At 43.8% G+C, this 19,590-nt stretch overlaps 2 long non-coding RNA genes across 5 annotated transcripts; one reads left to right on the top strand and one right to left on the bottom strand.

The window, feature by feature from the left end:
- Window positions 1-1,851: 1,851 nt before the first annotated feature.
- LOC120094283 (uncharacterized) lies at window positions 1,852-14,839 on the bottom strand. Of its 4 annotated transcripts, none has more exons than XR_010054296.1 (4): window positions 12,735-13,126; window positions 11,402-11,518; window positions 8,059-8,323; window positions 1,852-2,550 (listed from the first exon to the last, which is right to left on the bottom strand). It is a non-coding gene; the product is annotated as an uncharacterized LOC120094283 (long non-coding RNA). The 4 variants fall into 4 exon arrangements; XR_005488533.2 differs by having other exon boundaries at window positions 8,115-8,323; window positions 12,735-13,121; XR_005488534.2 differs by lacking the exons at window positions 1,852-2,550; window positions 12,735-13,126 and adding an exon at window positions 14,692-14,839 and having other exon boundaries at window positions 6,067-8,323.
- A 324-nt stretch (window positions 14,840-15,163) lies between these two features.
- Window positions 15,164-19,096, top strand: LOC134480108 (uncharacterized). Its single transcript, XR_010054297.1, has 2 exons — window positions 15,164-15,426; window positions 17,195-19,096. It is a non-coding gene; the product is annotated as an uncharacterized LOC134480108 (long non-coding RNA).
- Window positions 19,097-19,590: the final 494 nt, after the last annotated feature.

Genomic DNA, 19,590 nt, shown 5'->3' with positions numbered 1-19,590 from the left:
ATTTCTGAGGAAGAGTTGTGCCCAAAAGTTAAAAAGAAGAAAAGATACAAGCTGAACAAGATTTTGTACTACAAATCCTTCAGTAAAACAACTAATAAGAGATGAGATCCAAAGAGAGGACTGCATTACAACCATGGAGGCCCCACCTATCATATCATGTGACTTGGAAAGTTTGCTTCTTCCTCGTTTCTTTCTAGTATCCAAAAGAAGGAAATAGGCAGAGTCATCACCAGCCGGAGACTGTGATCACCACAGTAGCTAACACGCACAGCACATAGCAGTCTTGGTGCTGGTGTTAGCACTGTAGGCAAGCATTTCAGAGAATCCGTGTCACAGTCCCATGAGAAAAGCACTGCTGTGAGCTTCCTTCTACAGATGGGCAAACAGAAAGAGCACAGACCTGGCCCAAGCAACACATCCTAAGTGACAGCTATAAACACCCAACGCCATGCTCTGTGGTGGGACAAAGAGTGCTCTGCACTATCCCATTCCTTCATAGTGTGTGCGTGTGTGTGCGCGCGCGTGTGTGTGTGTGTGTGTGTTTGTGTGTGTGTGTGATGTGTGCCTGTCTGTCTGTCTGCCTGCCTGTCGGGAGCATGCCCAGACCATGACATGTGTATGGAGTACAACTCAGGGATTTGGCTCCCTCCTTCCATAGTGACAAGGTGGGTAGCATCTCAAGCCTGACAACCTGAGTTTGCTTCCTGAGACCCACGTGGTTGAAGGAAAGAACCAACTCCTATAAGTTTTCCTCTGACCTCCACACACATGCCCTGTCATGTATACACACAACATAAGCCAGCAGATAACAGATAATTATTTAAGTAGCAAGAAAGGGTATGATTTCACACGGCGACCTCTAGTTCTACACGTTTTCCTGAAAAAGACATTTCATTCATCTTTATGGCTGAATAAATTTCAGTTATATCCATAAAACACATTTTCTTCATCCACTCCTCAGTTCACAGATGCTGATTGTATGACGTGGCGATTGTGAACAAGCATGTAGTAAACACTTATAAGGGGCAATAAACACTGGGGCAGCCGCAGCTCCTGGAGTAACATAGCTGGGTCATGCGGCAGTTCTATTTCTAGGGTTTTTTGAGGAACATTCACACTAATCCCCATGCAGCTGGGCTCACCCCCATCTGGACAATCCAGACATAGTCTTTTTGCTCCACATTTTTGCCAGACTTTGTTGTTATCGGTTATTTGTTTTGTTGATGACTCGTTCAGGAGAGTGAAGCGGAACCAAATTCAATGAAATAATTGAGTGAAATAAATCAGACCCAGAAAGATAAAAACGCTGTGTGTTTTCTCTCATTTATGGATCCAAGATCTTATGTGAACACATAAAACCTCATGTATATCATGTATCTAGGACATGGAAGAAGTGTGAATGGGATGGGAGGGCAATGAACGTGAATAAAGGGGGGGGCCACTGTGGGTGACCGTGATCAAAGCACATTATATGCTCACACAGTGTGAAGCCTGTGTACGATAGCAGAGCTGTCACTACACACAATGCGTGGATGACAATAACATTTCTGTTCTAAATGGCACACTTGTCTTAATCAAGTTCAGGATGAATGAGTGGAAAGTTTTACCAAAATAAAGGTGGAAGAAAGTTCCTATGGTATTCCATTTTTCATTGATCTCTTTGCTTTCTATTTTTCTTTCTCTTTATTATTTTCTCAAACAGTTACTGAGTTGTTCAGACATAAAATCTCATACCTGAGAGATCTTAGTCCTTAATTATAGTGAAAGACCCCTGGAGTGGGGAGACCCTCACTCAAGTCTTGGGATGATGCGACCCCCCAAGAACTCATGTAAGACCGTCCTTGCTGTAAAAATACGAGGTTTATTGATAGGAACCGGTGCACTGGGGTCAAGACTCATATCCCATGCAGGGGCAGAGGAGTTCGACTCCAAGTGGCTGGGAGAAGAGATATTTAAAGGAAGAAACCACAACCCAAGGGGTTAGGGAGGGTGTTATTGGAAAATGTTGAGAATACCAGTGAAAAATCACAAGGTGAAGCTTCCTGTTTCTCAAGATTGTTTAACTTTATGGCCAGCCAGTTCCTGGGAGGAGTTTCCTGTTTCTCAAGATTGTTCTTTAAGATTTTGATCAAACTTTATGGTCAGTTAGTTCCTGGGAGAGAGTTGCCAAACTGGCTGGTGTAATTGCAGTTCCAGGGCCCGACCAGTTTCTTCTGCTCTAAACTTTTGTCTAGGGGGGCAGCCTTAAAACTTCTACCTTTCATTAGAAACAGGTATTTCTTTGACAATGACCTCTTTCTCATTTGGGGTGCTGGAGATCATTGGAGTTGCAATGGCTTCCCTCTTGTTTTATGATTTGAGGTTCCAGAATATACTAGTAAACAGAATTTATTCGCATACTTACTGAGTACACATCATGATTTTAGATTCCAAAAGTTCTGAAAATTATTTGCTTGTTGATTACACAAGTAGAAGTTCTCTGCTGCCGTCAGTTTTTGTTTTAAATAAAGGTTTTGTATTTAGAAATCATTTCTCCCAAATTCTGAGGTCCTTAAGAGAAGAAAGAACATGAGGAGAAAGTTTCATCAATAAGAATAATCCCCATGAACTCAAAAGCTTTCGGCACAAGTGGCACAGAAATCAAAAAACCTTGATACTGGAGACAGTAACCCCTCTCAAAACATATAGAAGAGGCAAGGAAAAACCAAAGCCACAGATGAGTTTGGAATAAGCACCCCTCGCCCCGTAACTCATTGTTTAAACAAACAGAAGGAGCAAGTGTACAGTTAGTAAACAACCAAGCATGTCTTTTTTACTGAACCTCTGGACGAGAACGAACAGATCCATCTCAGCAGCCAGAAGAGTCTACACGACACACTCCAATTCTGATATTTATGTAGTGATGCACACATCATTGCTTTTATTTTATTTGCAGAATTTTTTTATGAGCAAATTGCATTTTTAAAAATGACTAGCAACTCTTTCTCCTTACATCTGTAAGATGTGTTATCAACAATCAGTTTTATTTGGTAATGTACACTTACATTATCAACATGTTATTTTGTAATCATTTTATAATACATTTATGTTTTATGCCTAAAGTGGATTTAAGCTTAGTTCATTTGGAAGTTTGTTCTATGAATTTTGGTAATGCTCTACTTTTGAAAAGCAGCAACGAAGCCAACAGTGTATAAATTATTCACTATAATGTTAGCTGTAGTAGTCTATCAATAACAGACAAAACAAACAAAAAAACCAACAACAAATTAATACGGGTTTTTTTTTTTAACTCTGGTGACATTTGACTGTAGTCACAGCACTTGGGAGGCAGAGGCAAGTAAATATAAGTTCAAGGCCAGCCTGGTCTACACAGCAAGTTCCAGGTCAAGTAGGGCTGCATAGAGAGATCTTGTCTCAAAACTAAGTTAATAACTACAATTTTCTTCTTTATTTAAAATAAAAGTAATTAAATATGTGGCTGCATTTACAGATAACACTGTAGCTCACTTGTGCGCCCTTTAGAATGAAAATGTATTGTCTTTTCAGAACAATCTCTCGTTTTAGCATGAATAAAGACCACCTGAAAATCTTACTGAAGTTGTAGCTCTCATTTAATATAGCTGGGTTGAACTCGGGCATTTTACAAGTAATGTTGGCTTTGCTGGTTCATAGACCATGTTCTGGAATGCGCCATATCTTAGTCAGCACCGTAGGTCTTGGTGTCTTAATCCTTACAGTTTCAGTGAGTGGAAGGAGTGCTGGAAACCACAAGGTGAGATAGGATGGCAGAGTGAACTTGTCAGCAAGATTGGGAGAGGGGATGAAGAGATGGCTCAGTCACTAAAGTCCTTCCTGCCTAACAGTGAGGAGCCAAGTCTGAACTCCGGCACCCAGGTAAAAGGCCAAGCATGCTGATAGGAGCTTAATCCCAGAGCCGGACATGTGGAGAGGGGTAGATCTATGGGGCTGGCTGGGCAGTCAACCTAGACAGCTTAGGGAGATGCAGGTCTTAAAGACAAGACCTTGTCTCAAAAAGATAAATTGAACAGATCCTGAGGACATGGGGACACACACACACACACATTCACACACACATACCATACACATACAAACACACAACACACACACTCACATACACACACACACTTACATGCACATACCACACACACAAACACACTCATACCACACAAACAAACAAATACACACCACACCCACACAAAGACACACACACAAATACACAAAAACACATACACACCACACTCACACAAACACACACAACACATACACACGAACACACATATTCCATACATACACAAACACACACCACACACACACACACAAATACACACAAACACACATATCCCACACATACACAAACACATACCACACACACACATACACACACATACACAAATACACACAAACACTTTCAAAAAGATAAAATGAACAGAGCCTGAGGACACAGGGAGACACACACACACACACACACACACACACACACACACATTCACACACACACACACCATACCCATACAAACATACACAACACACACACATATACACACACACTTACACACATATACTACACACACAAACACATACACACTACACCCACACAAACACACACACACATACCAAACACACAAACACACACACACAAATACACACAAACACATACACACCACACCCACACAAAGACACACACACACACCACACACACAAAAGCGCACATATCCCACACATACACAAACAACACACACACACACACACACACACACACACATACAAACACTTTCAAAAAGATAAAATGAACAGAGCCTGAGGACACAGGGAGATACACACACACATAATACACACACACACACACACACACACACACACACGCACACACAAATTGTTAGAGAATTTAGGTTTATAAGCAAGGAAGCGAAGGTTTTCTGTAAGACTCTTACATAACCATGCAGTGCTATAACAACCCATTCAAGGGAAAAAACTGGCTGGGAGTGTTGGTGGTAATCTCTTCTTTCAATTACAGCAATTGAGGGATGGGAGGGTGAGTCTGAGCCTTCTCCTGGGATTCCTTACGGTTCTGCCACCCACAGAAAGCACCTAGCAGTCCCTGGGACAAATGTGGCAATAAAATAGGATGCCGACATTCCCTGCTAGCCAAAGGAGGCTTGCAGACTGCTCACTGCAGGCCAGGCAGACCATGCTACTGCATGCACACATGCAGCTGTGCTCTACTTCCCCAGCACTGTTCCTGCTTTATAACCATCCAGCGGCCCCTGTGCTGCCGTTGTAAATGCACATCTTCCAGGGGTAAGAAACACTCTGACTCCAGTTTTGTCTTCCCCCAGCACACAGGGAACACTGATCCCTAAGAAAGTCAATGCTGGGAAACAGATGAGACCTTGAGGTCTACCCTCAGTGTGGGAGCCTTTCTTTCCAGTGTGATGGCTGGGAAGGAGCTAGCAGCTCTGCTGATTTTCCTTTTATGCTCTGTTCTGTCTGTTGAAATTGGGTTTCAATTCCTGTCCTCAGCCTTCTTTGTCTCTAGACAGCTCTTATTCCTGGATTAAGGACAGGTATCATTCAAGAAGTGACAATAAATTCCCCTACCTATTCTGTCTTCCTTAAGATCTTCTCGGTGCTGGAGGAAACGAATGGTCAGACCTCATAGAGACATCTTAATGGAGAGGGAGAGGTAAGAAAGAAACTGTCCAGGAGTGGCACGACCATGTGGCCTCTGACCTGCTGTGGGAGTGCCCTGCAGCCAGCACACGATGCTCACAGGTCACTCACGGTCATTGGACTCTGGTATCTCTTATCTTACTTGCCTGATTCTCCTGCATAGAATCCCAAGGCTCTGAACAGGTGTCGCTGTTTGTTCTGTCTGTGACAAAGGTAGATGACCCACAGGACACAAGGGTCAGCTTTTGCATGCAGAACTGCCAGGTCACCTGGGATACTGTTGCTAAATTAAATCAAAGTCTCTAGGCAAGAACTTTAGTAGTAGAAGGCATGGCTAGAATAGACTGGAGCTTGGGCTGGATCTCCTAGCACCGAAGTAAATAAATATAATATGCAATGAGGCATATAAAGAGCCCATCCATGGCCTCTCAAGCCACTCATGGGTCATCCTTTGGGTGGCAGGCCATTCCTCAGGCTATCCCTTGTCCCCATCGTCCAGGGTTGGAACGGGAACAAGCTATACCAAGTTTCTTCACATCGACACACAGTCTGTTTCATGCAAATGTCCCAAAGCTTTCTACTGAAGCATTTTGCAGACCTAGCTGTGAGGTCCAAGATCTGCAGATACATGCTCAGTTATCGTGTGTGCGTGTTTATAGTTACCTATGTGTGATACGGATGATTGCTTCTCTGAGACTGGCTGCAGGCCGCTTGCCTTGCACTTTGGCTCACTGTACCGAGAATGTTGGTTTCTTTTAAAAAGCCTATTATATCATGGGAAGGTGTGTGGGATATGGGGATGCTTCAGATTGTCCACAGAAAGTAACTGTGATTTGTCTTGTGCTCTGGCACGGGGTGAGTCTGCCAGCTGAAGGTAGTTATGTTTGGAATTCTGGGGGCTCTTGAGAAGGTATGAAAAGGCCAGATCCCTGACTGAGAGAGGCTGAGGCTGCTGGTCCCTGCTGGTCCCTGCTGGTCCCTGCTGGTCCCTGCTGGTCCCTGCTGGTCCCTGCTGGTCCCTGCTAGTGCTAGTGGCTCCTGCTGTTGCATTGTCTGTTTTGCTGATTTTGCTGCTGCTATTACAGATTAGCGATATCCTAACGACGAAGATTGGACTTATCCCTAGGAACTGGATGTCCCCTAATCAGCAGGAAACAGTCTAAAGAGATCTCTGTCCCCTTTCCCATCTGACCTTCTTTACCTAGTGTTGGAGGTTGGAAGGGATTGAGGTGGAGAAGGGTGGTAGATAAAAGAACCCAATAAAGTAGTCAAAAGCACGGCTATAGTTCATGATCACACGGGGCCTGGATACACCTGTGATAATGGGGGACCTGTGACAAGAATTGAGGCTAACAACATGTAAATGCTAAGTAATTCCTTCTTGCACCCAAACATCAGACAAATCTCAATATTTATAAAATGAGGGTTACCCAAATCTTATTATGAAAGAATGGCGAACACTTAAGCCATTCCTGTGACATCATGTGATACAGGCCCCTTCGGACATGTGTGGCCATCTGTCTGATTCCATGGCCACCTATTAGCAATTTAGCTCAGAATAACTGACAGGCAGTCTGTTCTTTCAGTTGGATTGAGGTCATCAGTTTGATCATCTATGGTCTCAAGCCTCTAAAATATTAATTTGTAATTTGTTTGCATTTCATGCCTTTTAATGAAAAACATAATGGCTGTCTTAGTCAGGATTTCTATTCCTGTACAAACATCATGACCTAGAAGCAAGTTGGGGAGGAAAGGGTTTATTCAGCTTATGCTTCCACATTGCTGACTGGAACTCAAGCAGGTCAGGAAGCAGGAGCTGATGCAGAGGCCATGGAGGGATGTTAACTTACTGGCTTGCTCAGCTTGCTCTCTAATAGAACCCAAGACTACCAGCCCAGGGACGGCACCATCCACAATGGACTGGGTCCTCCAACCCTTGAACACTAGTTGAGAAAATGCCTTACAGCTAGGTCTCATGGAGGCATTTCCTCAGCTGAGGCTCCTTTTCTGTGATAACTTCAGCTTGTGTCAAGTTGACACATAAAACCAGCCAGTACAATTGAACCTTGTCAACTTGACACACAGACACATCACTGTTAAGCTTCAACCCTTACTTTCTAATTCATCCCCAAGATCTAAATAACTTTAAGAGTTCCACAGTCTTTACAAATCCTTACATAGTAAAATTTCAATCCCTTTAAAATATCCAATCTCTCATAAAACTCAAAGTCTTTTTACCGTTCAACATCTCTTAACTATGGGTTCCACTAAAATACTTTCTTCCTTCAAGAGGGAAAAATATCAGGGCACAGTCACAATCAAAAGCAAAATCAAACTCTAACTGTCCAACGTCTGGGATCCACTCACGATCTTCTAGGAAGGGCTTGGGTCACTTCTCCAGCTCTGCCCTTTGTAGCACACACCTTGTCTTCTAGGCTCCAGCTGCCTGTATTCCAGTGTTGCTGCTGTTCTTGATGGTCATTTCATGGTACTGGTGTCTCCAAATCACTGCTGTCTTCTGCTGCAGCTAGGCTTTACCAATAGCCTCTCATAGGCTCTCTTCATGGTGCCAAGCTTCAACTCCTTTGCATGACCCCTTCAGTCCAATTTGTCTTAGTCAGAGTTCATATTCCTGCACAAACATCATGACCAAGAGGCAAGTTGGGGAGGAAAGGGTTTATTCGGCTTACACTTCAACATTGCTACTCATCACCAAAGGAAGTCAGGACTGGAACTCAAGCAGGTCAGGAAGCAGGAACTGATGCAGAGGCCATGGAGAAATATTACTTACTGGCTTGCTTTCCCCCAGCTTCCTCAGCTTGCTTTCTAATTGAACCCAAGACTACCAGCCCAGGGATGGCACCACCCACAATGGGCTGGGTCCTGGTACAATGGGTCATATATTATATCATATATCTTATATCTCTCTTCTATATTCTATCTGCATTCTATCTCCTATATTATACATTACATAACATAACATATTTTATAACATACATTATTATGTATCCAAGTTACAACCTGAGGCACAGCTGGGAAACTTTCCTCTCAGAGAGCATCCATCCATCCAAGCCTGAAGAACAAGAGGCACTGTCTCTGGAGGTGTGGTGGTTTAAATAGGAGTGGCCCCCAGGCGCTCATGTATTTGAACACTTGGTCCCTAGTTAGTGGTGCAGTTTGGAGATGATAAGGATAGTGACCTTGTTGGAGGAAGCAGGCCACTGGAGGCTGGCTTTCAGAGTTTGAAGACTCATGCCCTTTCCAGTGTCTCTTTCTGCTTCAATCTGTGGCTGCAATATGAGCTCTTAACCTCCTGTTTCTGATGCTATGCCTGCTGCCACACTACTCCTCAATGGTGGACTCTTACCTCTCTAGAACCACATATGCTTTTTCTTCTAGAAGTTGCCTAAGCTTATGATGTTTAGTCATGGAACAGAAGAGTCAGTAATAGAGCTGGGCTGGCCGCCAAGTGAGCCCTAAGGATTTGTTCACCCTCTAGTTCTGGGATTACAAGGCTGTGCCACCACACCAAGGTTTGTATTTAATATAAGTTTTAGTGAATGAACTCAGACCCCCAAGCTTACAAGTCAAATGCTGATTCATTTCCCTAGGCCCTACGTCTCCTTCCTTAGGCTGGTGCCTGTCTCCTGTGACTGTGAATAATGTCTATTTCTGGATCACAGCTGTCTCCTTCTCTGGAGGATTGACCAAAGGATAAAGGAGCCCACCTGGAGATGACTCCTTCTGCATCCAATTGGATATTGGCAGGTCGGTGGCTGGATAGTAAGAGAGAACAGGAGGCCAGGCCTTGGGCCTCTAGGTAACCCAGTGCTGGGGTGTCATGTAGGGTTCAGAGATACCAGCCTCATATTTTCTCTGCATTCTTTCCTTCTTCCTTCCCCTCTCTTTGCTATACTTCCTCTGTGATGCACCTGGCTGACATGGCACCCAAGACCACCACCACCACCACCATCACCACCACCACCACCACCACCATCACCACCATCACCACTAGCACCTGCTCCTCCTCCCTATTCTCTTCTTCCTCCTCCTTTTACTTTTCTACAGGTAACCTGTATGCTAGGACTTGTTAATTGACACACATGAAGTCTCTGTATGGATGGTCCCTTGCTCTCTCTCTCCGTTACCCTGAATAAGAGTTGCACTCTCCCATCTTTCAGAACATACTGGGGAAATCCCTAAATGATATTTAATTGTCACAGTTCTGATCACTTGAATATGAAATTTTTATCTTTTAGTTTGTAGGGAGAAAAAAAATTACCCAAACCAAAGAAATTCTGTTTAGACATTTTCAATCTCCAAAACCAAGTGGCTGATTGCCCGAACACACTTACCACAAAGTTTCACAGGATATGTGGGATCTACATCTCCCAGATACTCATGGTCACAGCAGAGTTCCCTGCAGGAAATACAGCCTCATCTAGTGATGAGGCTTTGTCCATAGTGAGCACCCTCTTTTTGGTACAAGGATGCAACAATTGTGTTTTGGTTGCCAGGCCTCAATAAATAATGTGCCACTTCATGAAGCCTGCATAGACAGACATTTTGCATGTCTCCTTACTCTATACTCTTCTCACTGGCCAACCAACCAACCTGGCTGAACTGGTGATCTCCAGGTTTCATGAGACACCTTGCCTCAGAAAGCACACTGGAAAGTACAGAAGTAGCATCATCTCTGGCCTTGATAAGAACTTGTGCGCTCATGCACACACATGCACACACACACACACACACACACACACACACACACAGAAGACCAAGATGGCTCAGCAGGTAAAAACAGTTGTCTATGAGCCAGACATTTGAACTCAATTCCTAGAACCCACATAAACAGCCAGATGTGGTGAGACATCTCTAGTCCTGGGACTCCTACCTTGAGATGGGATTGGAGACAGAAGAATCACCTAAAAGTTTGTTGGTCAGGTAGCTTGAAGCTTACAGAATGGTAGAAACTAGAGAGATCCTGACTACTAAATAAGATAGGAGAGAAGCAAGTCCTGAAGTTGTCTGCAGATCTCCACATGTACACCATGAACACTGCTTTTCCCCTTTATACACATATCATAGACACACACACACACACACACACACACACACACACACACGTGTGTGTGTGTATACGTGTATGATATAGATGTACATATATGATATAGATATATGTATCTGTATATATATACATACATATATATATATATATAGAGAGAGACAAACAGACAGACAGACAAACAGAGAGAGAGATGCATACATACACACACGCATACATGCACACATACAAAAAACAAATAAATGGGTCTGGAGAGATGGCTCAGTGATTAAGAGTGATTGCTCCTTCTTCCAGAAGACCCACGTTCGGTTCTTAGCACTCATATTAGGAGGCTCACACCCTCTTATGATTCTAGATCAGGAAATTTGACATTCTCTTCTGGCCTCTGCATGTGGGGCATATACTCACATAGATGCACATACATACACAGTAAATTAAAAACAAATATTTTTCATAATGAAAACTAATATAGCCATCATGGTGGCCAGCGTTGGAGTACTTACTCTATGTCATCCTCTGAACAAAGAATTTACCTTTAATATTTCATTCTATCCTCACAAATAGCCTGCTAGCTGGTAATTATCTCTTTTGAGTTAGAGTTAACTTTGTTCAAGTTCAAAACGTCTTGGGGTAAGCAGGCCATACCTGTGGCGCATCCTCGTGAGGTCATCAATATCTTTGTGTCTTCCTTTTCAGCAGTTTGGACATTTGGCTTTCATCCTAATGGCTAGGAAATGACGGATGTGTCTCTGGGCTCTCTATCTGCAGGAGGAAGGGGGCAGAAGTCACACTTCTCCTCCAGCATTGATTTATTCAGGACAGCAAGTCCTTTTCAGGAATTTCTGCTTCCATGTCACGGACCAAATCTGCGAAACTTGGTTACCCTAAAGCAGGGGAAGTAAGGCGCCTGTTAACTGACTTTTCATATAGCATGACCGCATTTCTAAATGCAAATTGATTTATTAGACTAAGCCATGGCTGAGAGATGGCTCAGTTGGCAGATTGGTGCACAAGCAAGAAACCCGTGTTTGACCCCCAACATCCAGGAGATAAGCCAGATACAACCTCCGATGTCACTGCTGGGAGCCAGGAGCATCCTGGGGCTCACCACCCATCCAGCCTTACTTATTTGGCAGATTGCAGGCCAATGAAACACCTCGTCTCAAAAAACCAAAGTGGAGAAGTTATGTAGAGCAACACTCAGGGCTGATTTCTGCCCTCCACACACTGGCACAAATGAGTACGTACACCCATGAAATAATCCATAAAGAGTAGACTAAATCATGTGTTAGCTGCCTGGGACAGTCCTCAGCTACGGTGCTACTACCTGCATAAACATTAGTGGGGTTTCCCTGCAGCCTCGTGTCCTCGTCTGGATGACAAATTACGTTGTTAACCTCTCTAAAACTCTACAGCAGAGAATCACAGAAGAAATGTTGAACAAAACCAAACTTCGGTATCTGTCATATCCCACCAGCCAAAATAATTGAAAATCAATATAAATGTTAATTTATAGTCTTCCGTGAAGATGCCAAAGAGTGTATATTTATAACACAAAAGTAATCTGCTTTTCAATTTTTGTTCTCATTCCTCTCCCTGTCAATAGCTTATGCATGTGGAGCTGATGTAGTACACGAAGGAGCGTCCTACCCTCCATTCTAACACCCAGAGAACCATCTCTCTGACTCAGCTGCTGTTTTCTCTTTTCTCTCCTCCCCCAGCCCCTCTCTAGCCCAGGTCTGTCTCAGATCCATCTGCTTAGCCTCTCCCATATCTTGCTTTTGTCCTTGCCCCGTCCTACAGCCAGGCAGAATATATTGTAACTTCTCTGTGGTCTACTCCTCTACAAAAAAATGTCACTGTATACAGTTGCAATTGCCTACCATCTTGCATCAAGATGAGAGTCAACCTAAAACAATGCCTGGGAGACCCACAAGAACAGTACTGGGATCCTGATGGTTCGGCACAGAAAGCCCACCTTGCATGGGATTTCAGGATTCTGAGTAACAACTGTCACTGGCAAGTCTATTGGATTCCCTGTTATTGAGGAATTCCCAATAGATTCTTGTATCCTCTGACGCTTGTAAAGGAAGAAGATGGATTTAAAATGATGGAGTTAATTTATGTTAGTCCTCTTATTTGTAACTCCATGTATATTTTCACTTTGTCCTTGGGGAAACTCTGTAACACGGATGAGGACAGTTGGTAGACTGTGCTTAGCATGCCTGAAGCCTTCAGTTCCATTCCTTAAAACATGTCATAATTCCAGCGCTCAGGAGACAGAACCAAGAGAATCCGAGTTTGAGATCATTCTCAACCACACTGGTGTGCTCAAGGATATGTGAGTCCCCAGATTTCTTGGTTTTTAAAAACACTCCGTAACAGGAAAACACAATTTAACCGCCATCCCTTTTTTAATAATTGAGAGGAATAAGGAAATTTATAAGAGTATTTGTTGTAGCTGGTTTCCATTGGAAACAAGCAGTTGGCTTCCATTACTGTAATACAGTGCCATAACCTAAAACATCTTGGGGAGTAGAGTTTATTTGACCTTACATATCCACATCACAGTCTATCGTCCAGGGGAGTCAATGTAGGAACTCAAGTCAGAACACTGGAGTCGGGAGCTGAAGTGGAAGCCATGGAAGAACACTGCTGACTGCCTTACTCCCCATGCCTTTCTTTACAGTTTAGAGCCTCCTCCTGCCCAGGGTTGGCAGTTCTCTCAATGTGCTGGCCCCTCCCACAATCATCACTATTCAACAAAACTTTCTACAGAGTTGCCTACAGAGGCATTTTCCCCCCAATGGAGTTCCTTCTTCTCAGACAACTCTAGCCTATATCAAGTTGACAAAAAGAAAAGGTAAAAACCAATCAGGACAGCTCTTTGCTTCCTGCTCCTCTATGATGTGACCAAGCAGCCTCACTCTCCCTCTGCCCTGTGTTGATTTCCTGACACTATGCCTTCTCCATCGTGGTGGCTGGCTGTGGTGGTGTACTATCAAACTTAGATAACCTAGGAAGGCAATGGTGCTTACAACACGAGGCCAGTATTTTCCTCTTCCACACAAATGGCAATGGCATTGACCTACTAAGAGGGCATCTCCGTTAAGTGGACAGGTCAGTGACTACACCACATTAAGAGTCTTCTGCAACTTGTCCTATAGTTACCCTTCCACATCCAGTCCTGCTACACAGCTGCTCTACAAAATATTCCAAACCCTCAGGGCTCTCTACTAAAGTTGCCACAGACCAATATCGCCTTCCGTTGTCTTTTTTAAAAATGGATAAGTGCCCCAGGGAGATAGCTCAGTCACAACACTGTGTGCATGAGGACCTGAGCTTGTTCCCCAGAATCCTCGCATGGTAGTACATGCGTGTGAACCCAGAACTGGCCAGGCCAACAGCAAGCCCCAGGGATCTGCCAGTCTTGGCCTCCTCGGTGCTGGACTACAAGCAGACTCCATCACGCTCAGCTTACCAAGCACTTTACCCGCCAAGTCATGTCCCCAGCCCCACTCCACTTTCTGCAAAGTCATAAATCTCATCCTGAGGCCTCCATCTACCAACCTGGCCCAAGTCTGTTCACTTATAAACAAACTAGTTATTTTTAACAACATCTCAGTCACTTGATTTTACCAATAAAGATTCAGGAACCAGATGCGGGGGTGAAACCCTGCTACCTCAGAAAAGAAGAGAAAGCACCCAACTGACCTTCCTTCTCAGTCAATGTCCCAAAAGGAAGCTCTCCTATTCATACCATCTCAAAAACCTTCTCAAACGGAATGTCCTTCCCTTCTACTTCCTGTGTATCTCTCTATAAGTCCTTCTGACTTCCTCTATTCTCTGTAGTTTTTTTCCTACATTCACTTCCTGTCAACCTGCTGCTTGCTTTGCCTCTTGACCTATGGTTGACTTTATTTAATCCTACTTACAATAAGCAGGAAGCTCTTGGATTAAAGGTGTGTGCTAGTGCTGAGTCACGTCACAAGTAGAAACAGGTTCTTCCGGTAAACAAATAATCTCAAATAGCCTACAACGGTGTTCCCTTTTGGTCTAAATAAAAGGAGAGACTTTAACCCTAGTACAGTAAAACAATTCACAATAATGAAGTGTAGAGAGCGGCGCGGCAAAACAAAGATGGCGCCGACATCCAGCCTTGTCTGGATATAAACGACTTACTGCGCATGTGCAGGCTTGTCCCCTTGCTAGGGCTCCCTCTAGTGGTGAACAGCGGTACTGCACATGTGCGGTTTATGCACCAGGTGTCAGTTGACCGTTAATATGCTAATGAGGTGATTCATTCTCCACTAATCCCTGGAGGACAAGTAGTGGGGTGATCCATGCCCCACCAATCCCTGAGAGATAATTAGCATACTGTTGTGTATATAAGTCGAGCGACTTTGCTGCTCGGAGTCCCTGTTCAGAAGAGCTGTAACACTGAGAAGAGCTGTAACACTAAAAAGAGCTGTAACACTGAGAAGAGCTGTAACACTAAGAAGAGCTGTAACACAGTAAAGGCTGGCTCGCAGAAGAATCCTGTTGCCGCGCGTTGTTCTTGCTAGTGGGACATTAGGCGCTCGACAAGTGGTGCTGAAACCCAGGAACCAACATCGCCGGTGCCGAGGGGACCCTTCAGTGTGCTGAAGAGGATTCAGAACTTCGAGAAGGTAAATTAAAAGGCAAGCTCCGAGAGGCATGCCCCTTTTTGGATTTAGTCTTGCCATGGAGGGATTGTTGCTCGTTTTTATAGTGACTGTTGTCTTCTTACTAGTTGTGTTAAAATGTGAGGACATAGTCAAGGCAGGACAGAACATTCAAGAGAGAATGTCAGAAATGGAGCGGAGTGAGAAATTAGGAGCGCGCAAAAAGAAAAAGGTTACTAAAACAAAAGTGAAAGAGATACAAAAGGCGGAAGAAATGCCGCTGGAGGAAAAAATAGGTATGTCCCGGAGGATGAAGTACAAGTCATCCGGAGAGGATACTTTGTATCCATTAAAAGAATTAGAAGCCTTAGAACTGGCTGGCAGTGACTCTGAGCAAGAGTTGTCAGAGTGCAAGGAGGAGGAATTAGAGGAAGAGGCAGCCATATATGAGGAAGAAAGATATGGGCCTAGGTGGAGAGCCACTGTGAAGAAACCTAAAGTTATGGATCCTTTGTGGGCAAGGCTGGTAATTTTGTTTCTTTTTTTCTTTGTGTGGGATAGAGAAGCCACTGACGGCAAGCTTAAGCCCGGACCAAAACCTCTTTGGCAAATGGTCCCTGCCTGCTTAGAGGATAAACAATGTGAGGAAGCCCTTAGAGCCGTTAGGACAGGTCAGAGGGTCCTTACAGAGCAACAAGAAAGTATGTCAGAGGGAGAAAAGGTCTCGAAAGAAAAAAAAGAAAAGAAAAGGAGATAAAATGAACAGAGAGAAGGTAGAGATAAAAAAATGGGGTCAGTGCAGCTTTTGTTGTGGCTCAAGTTTAGGCTATTGCTAGGTATGTGATTAGGCTCTGGAAACTTCACAGTGTCATACTGATCAGATTTGATAGAGGTAGACCGCCTGAAAATTTATTCAGGAGAATCAAACAAAAAGATAAACTTGAGTGTGCCTACTTGGATTCCTAGTCTCAAGGAGATTTAGCAAGTGACAAGGTGCTTCTCTTAAAAAAGCAGTTTCAATCAGCCCTTGGAGCCTTGCACCTGTAGCTAAGATATGTGTAGCCACTTCAATTTTGTTTTCTGACTGGTTTTAAATGTATAAATATTCCCTACATGCCTTGGTTATGGACTATTGGCTTTTAAGTTATTGGATATGGTTTTAAAAAAATGTCAATTTCACCACCCTCCTCATGTGGGGATTAACCCTCGTGGTCTGATCCCGCTAAAACTTTGGCAGATGGATGTCACACACATATCTCAATTTGGAAATTTAAAATATGCTCATGTTTCTGTTGATACCTGTTCCGGTATTATACATGCTACTCTGATGACTGGTGAAAAGGCTCGTAATGCCATTAGCCATTGCTTAGAGGCATGGGCAGCCTGGGGAAAGCCTGATAGTCTCAAGACAGACAACGGGCCTGCCTACACTGCAAAGTCCTTTCAGGCATTTTGCCAGACAATGCAGGTCAAACATACTACAGGATTGCCATACAATCCCCAAGGTCAAGGAATTGTGGAAAGGGTACATCGTACCTTAAAAGAGCTTATAAAAAAACAAAAAGAGAGAATTGCCAGCGGCCGAACACCAAAAGAACAACTTTCTTTAGCTCTTTTTACTCTAAATTTCTTAATTTTGGATGTGCATGGCCGCTCTGCCGTGGATCGCCATGCTGCTACTATACCTATAACTAATGTAGAAGTAAAGTGGAAGGATGTCTTAACTGATGAATGGCGTGGCCCAGATCCCGTGATTTCGAGATCTAGGGGAGCGATTTGTGTTTTTCCGCAGAATCAAGAAAATCCAATTTGGGTACCTGAGCATTTGACTCGAAGATTGTCTTCTGCTCTTCCTGAAGATGAGACTACGAACCCTACTATTACTACTGGGAATGGTAATACAGGTTAATTCGCTCACCCTGTGGGCTATTGCCAGATCCTGGCCAGTACCCATGCCAGTTCATAACAATTCTACTGTTTTAAGAATAAGACTGGCAAGCATAATCTCTGGCCTTGGTTTCTATGGGTGCTGTCCAATGAGCAAGGGGCATATACATCCCTGACCCCCTTTGCTAGGTTGATGGGAGAGAACTTCGTGCTGTATAATGTTTCAGCTACCAGAAAAAGGTGATACCAGCTTGATCAATATTCAATATAATAATCTCTTGGTAAACAATACTGCCACTAGTACTTCAGTATGTGCTAGATCATCTTTTTTCTGATAAGCACTAATGTAAGCAGTGGTGCTTTAAATTGTAATAGCTCTGATGTAGTCTATTTAGTTGAATGCTGGGATGGCACCAATGACACCGCAGTGATGGTTAAGATTCCCTCCTTTGTGCCAATCCCAGTGGAGGCAAACCCAGATAGCTTTCCTATTCTTAATTTGCTGAGAGCCAAAAGAGATTTTGGAATTATAGCAGCCATAATTTCAGCCATTGTGCTGTCTGCTGCCGCAGCTACCACAGCTGCAATCGCTATGACCAATCAAATACAGACAGCTGAGACTGTCAATCAGATTGTAGAAAGAACTGCAGTGGCGCTAGAGATACAAGAAGAATTTAATACCTATTTGGCATCTGGCCTTCTATTAGCCAATCAAAGGATAGATTTAGTTCAAGAACAAATTGAAGCACTGTATCATATGACACAGCTGTCTTGTGTTTCCTCCCTTAGAGGTTTATGCATTATTTCTTTGCGAGCTAACTTTTCTCAGAATTTTCAACAGAGCAAAGAAATCTTGAATTATCTGAAAGGAAACTGGTCCATGAAAGCAGAGCAACTATCAAGACAATTGCTGATGCAGATTGCTGTCCTCAACAGCACTAGGCTGGAACCCATCACAGTTGAAGACTTTACCTCATGGGTTACCAATGCTTTCTCCCTTTTCAAGGAGTGGGCGGGCATGTTTGTCCCGGGGAGCTATTGTCCTCCTGGGATGCGGAGTAGGTCTCTGGCTTATTGGCCGTTTAAAAAGAGAACATGCCAGACACAAAGTGGTTGTTTACCAGGCTATGACCACCATTAAAAACGGTACTTCTCCCAACATATGGCTGGCCTCTTTGAAAGATCAAGAGTTCGCCCTAGATCATTTTTGTCACAGTCATGTGGAGTCATTGTATCCAGGGACGGGCAACTTTCCTCGAACTCGGACCAACCTAAGACACAGGGCCCGGTGGCGATAGGGTAACTCTATGACGGGTAAGGCCGAGTTTGGATGAGAACGACCTAAGACAGGAGCAATGACAAGATTGACGTGACACCCAGATCTAGGCCAGTCATTTTATTAAACAAAAAAGGGGGAGATGTAGAGAGCGGCGCGGCAAAACAAAGATGGCGCCAACATCCAGCCTTGTCTGGATATAAACGACTTACTGCGCATGTGCAGGCTTGTCCCCTTGCTAGGGCTCCCTCTAGTGGTGAACAGTGGTACTGCACATATGCGGTTTATGCAACAGGTGTCAGTTGACCGTTAATATGCTAATGAGGTGATTCATTCTCCACCAATCCCTGGAGGACAAGTAGTGGGGTGATCCATGCCCCACCAATCCCTGAGAGATAATTAGCATACTGTTGTGTATATAAGTCGAGCGACTTTGCTGCTCGGAGTCCCTGTTCAAGAGAGCTGTAACACTAAGAAGAGCTGTAACACTAAGAAGAGCTGTAACACAGTAAAGGCTTGCTCGCAGAAGAATCCTGTTGCCGTGCGTCGTTCTTGCTGGCGGGACATTGGGCGCGAGACAATGAAGCTCTTTCTGCCAAGCTGGGTTGTAATCGGGAGTCTTAGAATTAAATATTAAGAGTTCAAAGTTCTATAAAATGTGTGTGTCAGTCTCATATGAACTTGGCAACTTGAAGGTCCTGAGCAGTTTGTAGTCTGAAGCTGATCTTTGGCTGTTTTTTGTCAGCTTAGTGATAATCCTGACTAGGTAGAACCCAGCAGTCAACCCAAAGATGTCCACTGTTTTCATAGAACTTAGCAGCAGAAGAAGCCTGAGGCAGTTTTGTCCAGTTGTCAGTGTTACCACAATCCATGTCGATTCATTGTTGCTGGGTCCCATCATCATCTTGGAGACCTCAAAGGTTTTTAGGGATGGTAGAAAACTTAAACATTTTAAATGGCATATTCAGCAGATCCAGAAAGGTTTGAGGACCACAATCTATTAAGTACATCTGAGATACATAAAC

Source organism: Rattus norvegicus, chromosome 8, assembly GCF_036323735.1.
Source record: "Rattus norvegicus strain BN/NHsdMcwi chromosome 8, GRCr8, whole genome shotgun sequence".
In the NCBI taxonomy this organism is placed as follows: Eukaryota; Metazoa; Chordata; class Mammalia; order Rodentia; family Muridae; genus Rattus; species Rattus norvegicus.
Note: the sequence above shows the minus strand (reverse complement) of the source record. Positions and strands in the feature narration are given on the sequence as shown.